Raw genomic sequence first — 12,826 nt, 5'->3', positions numbered from 1 at the left:
ATGCCTTCCCCCCAAGAATTCAGGTTCTAGGCTTCTCTTGAAAGTGCCACTTCATAGGCCTCTGGGTCCCTGCACTCCAAGTCAGCAGACAGGTCATGGGCCTGGAAGATCAGCAGAGAGGAGTCTGGGAGAAGAGTACAGGATACTTGCCTAATTTTGTTTTCTTTTTTCTTTTTTTTTTTTTTTTTAAGTAGACCTAGTCACACTTAACTGCTGGAGGAAGGAAAAGGAATCTGATGAACAGTTAAGCAGTGTGTCACATTATTGTTATAAGTATTTATTCTACTTGAGCTTGTTTTCTCACTTATAAAACAAAAGTTTTGGGTCTAGTACTTTATAAGATTCCTTCTAATGTATAAAGTTTTTATTTTTTAATAGAGGCATTCTAAGGCAATAAAAAGGCCCCTTTTCTTTCCTCCATATTAAAAACTATATATAAATATTATATATTCAAATTAAGCCTCCATATTGAAGTAAATGACCATAATATTTGATCAAATTTATTTTTTTAGAATTTTGAAGAAGATTGGAAGTATCTATATAATTGCCACAATTTTTCTTGTATTAGGTATTGGATCTATGTCTCTTCTGATTTATTGTTTTGCTGTACTCCTTAGAATTGTTTCATTATTATCATCATCATTATTATTATGCATGGAATGTTTTTTTATTTCTAGGCTGTTGTTACATTATGAATTTTTTCCTCTGATTATTTCATATTATCATAAGACTTTGGTTACTTAAGCAAGATAGGTAGTCTTCCAATCACAACTAGATCCAGTTTAGCCTTTGACTAATCATGAACTACTGCCACACGGTGTAAAAGAAATGTTAGAAACTTCTTCCCTAAAAATCACATTCAAAGCCATGTGCCACATTAAAACCATTGTATCCACCATATGGCAAAGTTGTTATCTTTTTTTTTAATTAATTTTTTCATTTGTTCTACTTAGTTGTACATGACAGTAGAATGCATTTATACAACTTGAATGGAGTTGGAGAATATCATGCTAAGTGAAATAAGTCGAGTCCAAAAGACCAAAGACCAAATGTTTTTTCTGATATGTGGATGCTAATTCACAATGGGGTCGGGGGAGGGCGCTAGGGAAGAATAGAGTTATTTTATATTAGGTAGAGGGGAGTAAAGTGAGGGGAAGGCGATGGAGGTAGGAAGGATAGTAGAGTGAAAAAACTGTTTTCTTTTAGGGACTTGTATTGAAACAAAGATTCTTTAGATGGTGATTTACAGCTGGTTAACAAGGAATAAGAATTTCACTGGTTACCTTGTAACCACACCCCTGATTAATGCTGGCTAATCAAATACTCATAACAGATTCCTTAAGAGTCTTGATCAGAGTGAAAGTTACCCTAAGTACCTGCCCTGAATTTAGACTCCCTTAAACACAAAATGTATTACTGGATGTATTACTGTCACAAATGAGTCATTCAACCACTTCTACGATGACATTTTCTACAAGTCACTGTACTTAGTCTGGCTACAGATATTTTTTACCCTTAATAATAACTTCATCTTTATTTAAATTATATGTATTCTGGCTTCTTTTGTGCTTTCTTCTACTCCTCAGTAAACTACACTTCCCACTACAAGAAGAATCCTTTTTTAATTTCTACCCTTGATTTATTATATGACATACATAGAATAATACTATATCCTTTCTTAAAGTAATATTTTACACATTATTTTAACTAAGGAAAAACAATGTTCAAATGACATATTTCATAAGCATTTATCATAACACTAATTACATAAAATTAATTGACATCACACAGTGTCTACTTTATGCATTCTGTACACCAGAATATTCTTATAGTAACGACATGAGTATGTACAAAAGTGTAATGTAATTTTTTAGACTTTAATTAACACTGAATGGAATTATGCTAAGAACAAATAAAAGATGAACAAGCTCTTTCTTTTCACCCTCTTGTTCTCTCTTGTTCCTAACAAAATAATTTATAATTTCAACTCTTCCTGCTGCTTCTCCAAAATCCCAGTTTTAAATCCGATCAAAAGATGCCAACATATTCCAAAGTGAGAGAATGCTTTGGATTCTTTGCTCCTCCTGTCTTCCTCGTCTTTAAGGGATTTTAAGTCTTTTCTTTCCCAAGCTGCCAGTTATGCTGAATTGTTCTGAAATGTGAATGATTTTTTTTGTGTAAATATGAGCTACCATCAACTACAGCAACAATAAGAACTTCACACTTGTCATTTACTAAAACCTGCCTTTTGAGCCCTGTCAGTCATGTGCCTCTACATGTGTGTTTCTTGGTTGGAGCAGCGTTGTTTTATGGCAGCTTCTGTTTAGGAATTCATGTCGCTGTTTGGCATTTATGTAGTTCAGCTGTTAGAGAGTCAGGGAAAGAGGAAAGAAAACATGCAGGAGTGAAGGTTTCAGGGGCAAAGAAGGAAATAGGAAAGAGCTTTAGGTTATGAAATAACAATGCCAGCCATGTGGCAGCAATAAACCACAGGCACAACCCCTCCGTTTAGGAAAGACACTGTGACAGCAGAACAGATGTAGCCCACACCCATCCTGATGATCTGGGTGGCCCAAGCACTGGCATAAAGGGTAAGTGTTGCATGAAATATTAGCAGCTACCTTCACCTTTCAATATTTGTCATTCTTTACAACACTGAGCTTGATTACAATGTGTGCCACTGAGCTTAGACATGCTTAAAGCACAGACAAAGAGACTCTGGAAAGGAGGCATACAGATAAAAAGCTAAATATTTTGGGTTCTAACCAGGTTGACAGAACCATGCAGGATTCACAGTGGGGTCAAATATGCTCAGAAGTTCAGTTATTTATCTAACGTTTATTGGCATAAAACTATATTCCTTAGGGCTCTTGCATCTTAATGGAAAAATAATTGCAGTAGGTTTTCTCTGGAGTTCTCAAATACTTTGATCTTTATATTAGTCTCAAGTCTCTAAGAACTGAGTTTAGAGATTGAAGTTTAGGGAACAAGCTTTTTTAAAAATAGGTAAACAAAGTGTAATGGCAATTAATTTTCACTCCTTTCCTAAGTAACTCCAGGAAAGGTAACATTAGTTCTCTTTCTTACTTTCTTATTTAACTGACTTTGTGTGTGTGTGTGTGTGTGTGTGTGTGTGTGTGTGTGTATGTACACACACGTGCACTGGGGATCCAACCCAGGGCCTCATGCATGCTAGGCAAGCACTCTACCTCTAAGCTACAGCTACATCCTTTTAATTGATATTTTCTACTTCTGCTCACCAAAGAGAAAAATACAAGTTTCTAGGGATTGTTTGGAAGAGGTGGTTTACAAATAGAGTTTAAAAAATATTTTAAAATTTTATATATTTCCAAACTTATCTTTTCTACCCTATAGCCGCTCCATCTTTAACTAAATAACTTGAGTCTTGATGTGATCCATTTTAGATTTATTGTAAAATCTACACTAATAATTGCATCTCCCTTCCAATACTGTACACCTTAACACAACAGCAAAATATCTATCCTTTATTAATGTTTTAATATTGATGTATTAATATTTTTGTATCATCCTAGTAGAAAAGCTCTTTAAAGTAACAAAGCATAAGTGACCATAAATAATTGAATAATATAATGAGCCTTGAAGAAAATTACAATATAATATTTATAGAATATTCTCATTCATGTCCAACTTCTCAGGCCTATGTGCAGTTTGATTTATGCTCACCTACTTTATTTAAAGAAAAATAATAAACCTAAGTCTAATAACTGAAGTTCATTATGGCTAAAATAATCTACTGTGTACTGATGATGTCCAACAATAAGAACTCTTTGTACACAATATGCAACATTCTTAAACTAAATCTCTTCATGTATAATGAGGAAAATCATCATCAATGGTATACACAGTAATTTTCATGCACTTATCATTTCCTCTTTTGCAGTCATTTGCCAAACCAGAAGAGTAAATTAAACAGCTTTGCCTTTCTCTTCCACACTTAGTGTTGCAACAATTCTTTGAAGCTTTCAACTTTTTTTTAATATAGCAAAGTGGTTAACTGAGGCACAGTCAAGCACATTGTTGTTTCAACATCTCAGCAACCAAAGTATTCTTTAATTTAATGTTAATAAAAGTATTCTTTAGGTAATAAAATACTAGCTGACTAAAGAAAGCTAACCTGCTTCAAAAAGAGGTATCCATTGGACATGAAAGTAGGACAGTATCTCAAGCATCAAACTCTGCTATGCATGGCACGAAAGTGGGTTTGCTGACTTTCCTATTCCAGGAAGATTAACACTGTATTTTTAATCAATTACTAGAAATAATATCTTGGTAGCCAGACATGGTGGCACATGCTTCTAGTCCCAGGTACCTGGGAGGCTAAGAGGGAAGGATGGTTTGAGTCCTGTACAGCAAGGTGAGCCTAGTCAACAAAGTGATAACCATCACAAAATAAAGAAAAACAGAAAAAGAAAAAAGAAAAAGAAATGATATCTTGGGAAATTTAATAAATGAATGCTGTAAAACTTTACAAACTAATACATATCCTTATCTTTTAAAAATGGAGTGCTCACTTGGAAAACACACAATACTACAATGGAAACATTATAGAGATTGATGTGTCTTCTGCACATGAATAAAATGCAAATTTATGAACTTATCTGTATTTTTTAGGGGGTAACAGTGGTCAGGGGATGTAAGAATGTAAAGATTACAAAGAGGAATTACTTTACATTTATCAGAAATCATCAAATTGCATGCTTAAAGTTGGTGAATTTTACATTGTTATACCTTTGAAAAGCAGACAAAAATGTCTTCAAATGCTAAAAATAAAATCTTTGTAATAATTTTCATTGTCTCATCTCATACACTAATTTTGGTGATAAAACTTCCCGAAATTCAGACTCCTCTGTTCTGATCTTGGGGATTACGGGCATGGTGGAAGCAAGTTTTATATTAATTCATCAATATCTTGGAACTAAGTAAAAAATTCACTGTATTTAGAAATAAAATAATAATTTCAATATAACATCAAATAAACTAGATATTTAAATGAATGATAAGAAAACATGTAAAATAAGAAATCAATAATAAGTTGCCTTCTTAAAAACCAAAATACCTAATAACCATGGATCATTTTTAAGATAAACAGTATTATTCAACTTTTGATCATAAAATTATATTTTTGTTTCTCCAACCATTCATTGAATGAAAACACAAACCAAACATGTACATTCATGTTATGCACAGAGAACGGGTATCTGTGTGTGTGTGTCTTCAGCACATGCAGTCAAAATGACAGAAGTTTGATGAAATGGTTAATGTGAAGTTACTTTCTGTCTTTTCTCCCTCTAGACTTTTTTCTTACCTGTCAATCTGATGAGGTGGGGAAAATGACACTTAAACAAAAAACAAACTGAATCTAAAGAAGATAGGGAAGATTGATTAACCCCACATTATCAAGTAAGTGTCAATAGCAAGGAGCTACTGGGCTCCTGCACTATTTTCCTCTAAACTTTTAGCCTTACATCCGTCAAACTTCAAGATAACTATCCATCATGGAGTCAAAGTGGCGAACAACTGTGTGGTCCTTTGATAAGGGACAGTGTCACAATTTGTCTCCTTCCCTTCCCACGGATCGCCTCTAATGGGGTAAGGCAAGGCCAGGACACAACAGCTGCAAATAGCCCAAAGACATTCTTCAGTGTAAAAGAGATTCTCAGCAAATACATAGAACAGAGATCCAAGCAGCCTTCAAAACATATTTAAACACAGTGATTATTTACTTGGATGTTTCATGCCAATTGAATATATTCTCCTCTTCCTAAACATTAGTTTTGATGAACCAAATGTTTAATTATAATTAAATGGTGAGATTGCAATACATTTAAAAACATGATGATGCAAAATTTCCCTGAGAATGAGTGCAGCATCTATAGAATCTGAGTAATATTTTCAACCTGTGACCAAATTACATGGTCTTTTATGCAATGCCTACAAGGAGGTATTTCATGCATTTAGATATATGATAGAACATCTATGCAATTAAAAATAAAGCACTATTCCCAACCTTCCTGCAAAAAACAACCTAACTAATAAAGTTTAGTCACCTAGAAAATGTGTATGTCAAATTAGGAGAAAGAAAAACTTAAAAATATGAATTGTGAATAAAATTATGTTAATAAATATTCACAGAAAAAGTTTAATGTTCACAAAGTGTATCAATTGATATGTCAGAGTCATTAGATAATGAATATATTCTCAGCCCTGTTTTATTAATTTTTCCAGAGATATTTCTAGTTTCTTAATATATATTTTTTCTCTATGAATGTGTAAACTTAGCAAGTTTAACTTAAGATTCTTTAATAGTATGTGTCAGTAATTATTAACCTTGAAAGGAAGAACTCAGTATCATAACCAGTAAGTCGACTCAAGAAGACTTATGACAATCTTATTGTGGGGCAGTAGACCTCAGCTTTCTGAGCAGGAAGCATATCTACTTAAGGTTAGTGAGAAAAAATGTATTCCTGAGCAAGCATCCTGAGGCCTTGTCTTGATATTCTGGGTCTTTCTAATAGGATGGAATAAAGTGGAAATTAAGAAAGAGAACCTAGGATTTTATGTAATTAGTTCACAACCTCAAAGAACACCTGTCACCAAGCAAAGAGCTTATCCTGCCCCTCCCTGATCACATTTCTCCACTTAAACCATTTATTTCATGACTTCTTTTGCCTTCAAACCTTCTCTTCAGGCTCATTTTAGATTATATTTATCTGTATATGATATTTAAGGAACACTGAGTTGATTCCACAATTTGTGAATTGTGCTGCTGTAAACATTGCTATAGCATGCTGATTTTAGTTTGGGGGGATAAATAACAAAGAATAGCTCTAAATAATTTAAAAAATAAAAATATTTAAGGAGGAAACTCTGAGTTTCCCCAACTCCAAGTTGTTTTTGGAGAAGACACAACTTCTAAACTCATATTTATCCACCAACATTCTCCAACTCTCACATTGTCTAAAGTACATTATTTTATCTTAAAGGCATTTTAGTGTATTGGTTTTTACCAAAATACAAAGAACTATCACAGAAGTATAATTATCTAGTGCCATTTTCAATTGACATTTCCATGGGGATTGGACAAGGATAGGGCAAAACAAGATCTTTGGGAAATGGGGCAGTAAAAAACATAGGGACCACCAAAAGTGAGGTGGTTACTGAAGAGGAGCCTAAGTCAATCCTGTTGATCTTTGTTAAGTAAAAAACATAAACTTCAGAATCAGACCAACTTGGATTTATATTCTCTCTTTACCAGTTGGTAATTGTGAGTTCATTACCTAATCTTTCTCCATGGAATGGTTTTTCCATTGTCCAGTAGGGAAAGTAATCTATGCTTCATGAAAATATTTTAAGTATTTAAGAAAGTAACTGTGTATTGAACTAAATAGAACATAAACTTCAATACAAGTGAATTACTATTTCCTTTATTTTCTTTAGCTTTTTTTTCCTTCTGTAAACTAAAATTACATTGTGCTCCCTAAACTCATATTTGTAACACTTTGAAACTCTACTTTAAAAAAAAAAATCTAATTACCACCACTGTCCCTCACAACGGTCAAGACTCAGTCTCCAAAGACCATAAAGGCTCCTGAAGATCCTACTTTCCAACTGGAAGAGAAAAGCTAGGTCTTTTTTTTTAGTTCCCTGAGCAAATGGCATGGAAACTCCACTTGCATGCTTCTTGTACTAGGAATTCAAACTGTCTGTTCATCATAATCTGTTACAGAATGTAATGAGCAACCCAGATGTGGACTGCGTGAGACTGGAACATGTGAAGACCAGTTGAGAAAAGACCATTTCATCACAAACCCCCAGAGGAAGCCTCTGAAGTTCAGTGGGCAAGGCAAAGATCCACAATTGTCAGAGCTCACTAAGTCCAGGTAGTAGCCCCAAAAGGATTAGGAGTGCTGTATCACCAGGCTGTCCCACATTTCAAGGTTTGCCTAATCTGAAAAAGTGCCAAAAATTTCAACTCTTACTTAGCCACACACTCTTCCTAAAAACTGAAAAGCACAGAGTTCAAATAGCAGTATCTTTTGCTTGTTACATACAAACTGTTTGGAATTTCCAAATTCCAAAACATTATGGGGAAAAAAATCTTCCAAAGATTTAGTGTATAGCAAGATAAATTAGAATGATGTTGGCCATGGGTTTAACATAGTTTTTAAAATGTTGAGATATGTTCCTATCTAACCCTAGTTTTAGAACAAACAAGTTGGGTTTTTAAAAATTATTTTTATTTTTAGCTCTATAGGTTTAAATAAAAACAATCCTAAACAACAGTTATTTAATTGCTTTGTACTTGATGTTTTCATAAAGCTTGTAAGACTTTTACTCACTTAAAAAGTATTAGGTAGAGGCTTTTGCTAGATTCTCACCCGCCCCCCGCAAAAGCTACCGGCTATTCCAATATGATAAGAAAACTAAGTCCATATAATATGGAACAACAATCCATAAGCATGCTCCAACAGCATTTAGCATGCAAGCATTGCTTCTGAAAATATTTTCAAACACGAATAATTATGTAAGGTAGGTCCATTACACTGTCAAGTACAAAGAAAATCCTAACATAAAAAAATGATATAAACTTTGTGCTTTACATTTAAGAAGCCAAAAAGCAAAGATTATTTTCAATAAAGCTTTTTCATACACAAGGAATTACTTACCCTACATACACGCACACATGCACACATACACACATATCCAAATGAATGGATGTGTATAACAGTATCTTACAGGATGCTAAGCATATGATATACATGACAAAGTATTGCTATACTAGAAATAAGCTCTTAATAGTCATATGTGACCATTCAGTAAGGAGAATGTTTAGGATAACCCAATTTGAGAAAGCTGCATTACAAGATCAGATTCTATTTTTAGGCTGGGTTTTCTAGACAGATGTTGAAAACCCATAAAGAGGTTTTAAAAGTGTTATTACTGGTAAATTATTGCGCCCTTAATGTGGTCCGTACTGTGGCAATAGAAGCTTCAGGAAAACATCTTTTCTTTCTGTCTCTTTTTCTCTTTAAACTTTATTTATAGCCTTGCAAAAGACTAGCATTCACATAACCCGCCTTTGCAGGCGTGCCAGAAGATTAATGATATCGCAGTGTTCTTGAGAACAAAAATGTGTCTACCACTGTGTTGAATAATCTCTCCTTTCACACATTAAAAGTGAGATGAGGCCTACTTTAGAAAGCAAGGACAATGTGTCACAAAGAGTTACTTGGCTTAAAGACATACCCGTATTGCTATCCTGAATCACAAATTGTTTTCATGCATGTTATCTCAAGAATAAGAAAGCTTTTATCACCACCACTTTTTGAAAAATTTACATACAGTCTCAAAATTTGACTTATTCCAGCATTTTTTTGTGCAATCTGTTGCTGGTTAAGAATTGAGAATTAAGAGAAAGTTGTACATTTTGACCTCTGTCTCTACTCTTCTCAGAGTGGGCTAACAAGACTGGAAGCTATTTAAAGACTTAAATGCTATGGATGTGACCATTTTTGTTAAATCCATCTTTTGCCTAGTGTGGAGTAAGGATAATAACAATAACCCAACTTCTATTGGAAACTTGCCACATGTCATTCAACAGGCTAAGGGTTCGACATACATTGTCTCATCTAATCCAACTAAAAGGCAATCACTACAATTATTCCCTTTGATGGAGAGGAAAATTTATGCTTAGAGAGATACATGACTCACTCTAAATTGCCTCTCTGATAAGTAACGAAACCACAACTCAAACCCAGGTTTCAGATTTCAATGCCACATTCTTAACCACTAGGCAACACTGCCTCTCAGGCTACATGTATTGATGTAAACATTTACTCAGCCACATAATACTTTCAGGTTGTTTATAATTTGCAGACATTTCATTACCAACATTTAAGTACTTACCATATGCCAGTGACTGTCATTGACCTTTGGGATTATAAAAATAAGTAAAACACACTTCTTGTTCTCAAAGTGTAGTGAGACCATAGAGCCAATTTAAGACTTCTCACGCCCTAGCCATTCAGAGTTTTACAGATCTGCCTGACATCATAAAAAACATTAAAATGCACTCACATTCTCACACTAAATATAACTTGCATAACTACATGAGTTGAGTTGCATTTGCTTGAGATTATTTTATAGGCATTTCAAGATTCATTAATTTGGATGCAGATTTTTCAGAATTTATAGCCAATTTATGTGTTTTTCATAATTTCAAACATTTTTGCCCAGGCTCCCCACCTAACAGTACCTAGGCCCTAAGGGGAAAGATTTAAAAAGTAGGAAAGTGACACAATATGGTAAGTAAATAATAGAGATGTCTACAAAGTTTCATGGAAGCCAAAGGATACAACTTCACTGCACACAGGAAATTTGAGGAAAATCTTGGAATAAGTGTGGAAGCTCACTGGGTAACATAACTCACATTTACAAAGCTCTCAAACTATAAAAATGTGTGCTATGTCCAAGAAATGTCAAGGATATTGTGTGATTTAAGAAGCATATCTGAGCTGTGTGACAGTGGATAAAACTGAAGACTTACAATTCAAAGTCTTTTTACTGTATGTGTTTACTCTTATCTGAAGGAAATCCTAATATATTATGCCAAAAATTGTTTCTTTACTACTTAACAACTGGGTTTTCTTCAAAATATAATGTAAATTATAATTGATATTCTTCTTCAGACATCCTTTCTATTGCCAACTTTCTCAAGAGTACTAACTACACATTCCAATTTAGAAAATTGATTCATTAAAAAGTAGTTATAAATTTATTTGGGATAATACATATTTATATATATATGTGTGTGTGTGTATGTAAACTTAGAATTTGTAGTATTTGTGATAGATCTTGTGCATATATTTGTTATATATGTAAAGTATGTATACTATAAATATAGAATATACAAATTCAGTAAATAGAGATTATATCTGTGTATGTGTAATTACAGGTATACATATGCTCATGTATATCAAGCAACAGGGATTATATATAGTTTTATGCCCATGACCTAACATTTCTTTTTAAGTTATGGAATATGTGAAATTAAAATAACCAAAACCTATGCTTCTCATTAAATTTTGTGAACGGAGAAAGTTTGATGAAAATAGGATGATTGATTTTCAGAAAAAGGAAGTACTCTGTGGTGTCCCAGATGGCTAAGAAGTCAAGTGATAGAAGAACCAAGAGGAGTCCCTTCTCAGGTCATTTGGTGACACAGAAGGTCCCAGTCTCAAAGGAATATAGGGCAGAAGTGAAAATGCCATCAACAATACCAATAATTCATATTGAGAAGTTACGATAGCATACGTAAAAACACATACACGTGTATATACATACTCAGGTGGGTTTGTGTCTTAACAAAATATGCATGCGCACGCACACACATACACACAAACAATCATAATGACAACATTATGAAGTAGGTACTATACTTTTATTTTCCCCTTTCCAGGAGAGAAAGTGAAGACACAAAAGAATGACAACTTAATAAAAGCCACAGGCTAGTAAGAGGTAAAGTCAAAAACTGAAATAGGTTCAAGACCTGCATGGGAGGGGAAGGAGTACAGGCTGGGGATGTAAATAATTCATTCCAGAAGAATAGCTGTGATGTTTTTCAGAGAACTTTGCCTGAGAAGATTGTCTGCTTATCAGGTACTCATCAGGTACAAGCAATTTGGTGAATACCAGTTCAACTGAATATAAAGAGATACAAATGACTTACGGAAGAATCTTTTTAAATATATAGTGTTGAGTTCAAGTGGCAATGGTAACAATGTGGAAAACTTTTTTTCAGTGTACTGTTACCTTGAGTTCTAACAACAATACACTATTTATTGTTGTCCATTAAAAACCTAAAATTCGGGGCTGGGGAGATAGCTCACTCGGTAGAGTGCTTGCATTGCAAGCACAAGTCCCTGGGTTTGATCCCCAGCACCACAAATAGATAAATAAATAAATAAAAACCTAAAATTCCGGTATAACACTATTTGGAGCTACCTCAAGAATCATTCCAACAATCAAGTTTTCCCAGCAAATCCACTGAAATAATTGGAGCTATGCACTTCATTTTAAATTCCTAGTTTATTTACAAAGTACCTGTTATGTACATGCACTGTCTGTTTAGAGCATTGTCCTTACAGCAGTATCCTTATGAAGCCAGGATTGTTAGACAGATCAATCTGCCCCACTATGAGAGATTAGTTACATGCAAAGTGTCAAAAAAGTTGAGTTTTCAGAATATCAGTGAGATATTACTGAGTGTATGAAGTAAAAGAAGAATTTCTTCATAATTTTATTTTCATTTCCAAATATTTTAGGAGTATTGTGTGGCCACATTCATTACCTACTAGTGCTTGTATCACAAGCCACCGTGTTGGATGAGGAAATGCATCAAGTATTTCTTACTTGCATGACTTATTCTTCTAGAATCTATAGCAAACGTAGGAGGATAATAGTAATTACAAAACCTATTTTTAAATCAGATTTGGAAACACAGAATGGTCTCTGGAGTAAAAAACAAAAAGAAAAAAAATATTTAAACAAAATTGTTAAAATTATGATAGATTAGCAATTTGGGGAAAACTTAGGTGACCATTTATTCAATTACCATTATCATTCTAGTTTTCAATTTGGTGGTCTGCTTTCTTTCTCTTCACTTAAAAAAAAAGTTTCAATTCCAAAAATGAAAACCAATAATGTTTGCAATTGTCTCAAGATTTTTCTCTGGCCACAATTGCCCATTTTCCATAATTTAATTTCCCAATGACAGTCCCATGAA

This window comes from Sciurus carolinensis, chromosome 6 (assembly GCF_902686445.1).
Source record: "Sciurus carolinensis chromosome 6, mSciCar1.2, whole genome shotgun sequence".
Classification (NCBI taxonomy): domain Eukaryota; kingdom Metazoa; phylum Chordata; class Mammalia; order Rodentia; family Sciuridae; genus Sciurus; species Sciurus carolinensis.
The sequence above is the reverse complement of the archived record's forward strand: the minus strand, read 5'-3'. Positions refer to the sequence as shown.